The following is a 3282-nucleotide window of genomic DNA, read 5'->3' as shown; positions in this document are numbered from 1 at the left end:
ATTCACACATATAAGATTTTACACTAAAAAAACATTATTATTATTATTATTATTATATGTGACAATGTCCAAACATTCACACATATAAGATTCTAAACATTAAAAAACCATTATTTATTATTATTATTATTATATGTGAGAATGTCAAAACATTATCACAAATAAGATTATACACAAAAAAACATTATTATTTATTATTATTATTATTAAATTAGTGTTGTTATTATTATTGTGTGAATGTCCAAGCATTCCCACATATAAGTTTCTACACCAAAACATCATCTATTTATTATTATTATTATTAGATTATTATTATTATTATTATTATTGTTGTTATTATATTTGTGAATGTTCAAGCATTCACACATATAAGATTCTACACCAAAACATCATTTATTTATTATTATTATTACTATTATTATTATTATAAATATTATTAGATTATTATTATTATGATTATTATTATTGTTGTTATTATTGTGTGAATGTCCAAACAATCACACATATAAGATTCCACACGAAAAATTATTTATTATTGTTATTATTATTATTATGTTGTTATTATTATTATTACTACTACTATGATTTTTGTTATTATTATTTGAATGTCCAAACATTATCACATATAAGATTCTACACCAAATAATCATACATGTATTATTATTATTATTATTATTATTATATATGTGAATGTCCAAACATTCACATATAAGATTATACGCCAAAGAATCATACATTTATTATTATTCCGCTGCAAAAGTTTGCTGTCCTCCACAGCCAATTATAGCACCAATTATAGCACAACAGCTTTCTTGCCTTCAGAAGATTTCAAGTATCAAAACTTTCAACTGGATGAGGAATCTTCAACTCCCTAAAAATGTTTGTGATAATCCCACAATTCAGTTTCACAGGATACTTTTCCTTTCAAAATTAATGGGACATTTTTTATAACTTGCACAATTACCACCATCAAACTACCATCCACTCACCTTGCACCATCAAACTACCATCCACACACTCCGCTCACTTTGGACAATCAAACTACCATCCACACACTCCACTCACCTTGGACAATCAAACTACCATCCACACACTCCACTCACCTTGGACAATCAAACTACCATCCACTCACCTTGGACAATCAAACTACCATCCACACACTCCACTCACCTTGGACAATCAAACTACCATCCACTCACCTTGGGCAATCAAACTACCATCCACACACTTCACTCACCTTGGACAATCAAACTACCATCCACACACTCCACTCACCTTGGACAATCAAACTACCATCCACACACTTCACTCACCTTGGACAATCAAACTACCATCCACACACTCCACTCACCTTGGACAATCAAACTACCATCCACACACTCCACTCACCTTGGACAATCAAACTACCATCCACTCACCTTGGGCAATCAAACTACCATCCACACACTCCACTCACCTTGGACAATCAAACTACCATCCACTCACCTTGGACAATCAAACTACCATCCACACACTCCACTCACCTTGGACAATCAAACTACCATCCACTCACCTTGGGCAATCAAACTACCATCCACACACTTCACTCACCTTGGACAATCAAACTACCATCCACACACTCCACTCACCTTGGACAATCAAACTACCATCCACACACTTCACTCACCTTGGACAATCAAACTACCATCCACACACTCCACTCACCTTGGACAATCAAACTACCATCCACACACTCCACTCACCTTGGACAATCAAACTACCATCCACACACTCCACTCACCTTGGACAATCAAACTACCATCCACTCACCTTGGGCAATCAAACTACCATCCACACACTTCACTCACCTTGGACAATCAAACTACCATCCACACTCCACTCACCTTGGACAATCAAACTACCATCCACACACTCCACTCACCTTGGAAAATCAAACTACCATCCACACACTTCACTCACATGGACAATCAAACTACCATCCACACACTCCACTCACCTTGGACAATCAAACTACCATCCACACACTCCACTCACCTTGGACAATCAAACTACCATCCACACATTTCACTCACATGGACAATCAAACTACCATCCACACACTCCACTCACCTTGGACAATCAAACTACCATCCACACACTCCACTCACCTTGGACAATCAAACTACCATCCACACACTTCACTCACCATGGACAATCAAACTACCATTTTCCAAGTAAAAAAAAAAAAATGACAGGAATTCCCAGTTTTCCAAAACCCTATTTTCAAGTCTTGCTGGAAAGTTTTCACAGTCTTCATGTTTGACAATTCCAACTTCACAACATTCCTCTTAGTTGGTACAACAAAACTACCATTTTTATTTTTGTACAAATTCCTGGTTTTCCCGTAATTCCAGTAATTCCAAAACATTCAAACTGTTACTACGTCAACATTTTTCAACCGTTTTGAAAAATTCCGACACCAAACTATTCCTATCATGGAGGACAATTGTTGTATTACTTATATTTTCATAAACTACCCTTTTTCACCAAATTCCTGCATTTCTAGTAAATTCCCATTGAAATGACTGGATGTGTTGGTAGTTCTACATGCCCTGCTGTACATTCTATACACACACATATATATATATATATATATATATATATATATATATATATATATATATATATATATATTTTTTTTTTTTTTTTATATATATATATATATTTTTTTTTTTTTTAAATTTTTTTTTTTAAATTTTTTTTTATATATATATATATGTATATATATATATGTGTGTGTGTGTGTGTGTGTGTGTATACTTGTTGTATAAATGTGTACGTGTGTAGGAGACAAGCATGAATGAATGCCCAACTAATTGCTTGTTTTAATTGAATATATCGAGTAATTGTGAAAAATATCGATATTAAAAATTCATAGGTTGTGTAAAAACACAAAAAGTAACACAACTAGTTGTGTTTTTGTTGTAGTTTGTGGTGTAAAGAGTTGCAAAAAGCCCTTTTAAGGTTTTACTGGAGTGAATAATTAGTACATTTGATTATTACTACTCTGTAATGTTTAATATTCATTAAAATGGTTGAATTTTAAGTTAAAACTCCTAAAGTAAATAAATGAAGAGGTGTGTTTTTTCTACACAAAGGAAATAAAAACAATGTTATTTTAAGTATTTTTAACTTCCTGTACTTACTTCCGCTTCCGGTTTGTCTTTAAAACTACTTTCTTGTTTGAAGTGGCGGTGAAGAAGACGACATTAAACGTCGTTCAAAACCAGCGCAAGTGACCAA

Source organism: Nerophis lumbriciformis, linkage group LG31 (assembly GCF_033978685.3).
Source record: "Nerophis lumbriciformis linkage group LG31, RoL_Nlum_v2.1, whole genome shotgun sequence".
NCBI lineage: Eukaryota > Metazoa > Chordata > Actinopteri > Syngnathiformes > Syngnathidae > Nerophis > Nerophis lumbriciformis.
The sequence above is the reverse complement of the archived record's forward strand: the minus strand, read 5'-3'. Positions refer to the sequence as shown.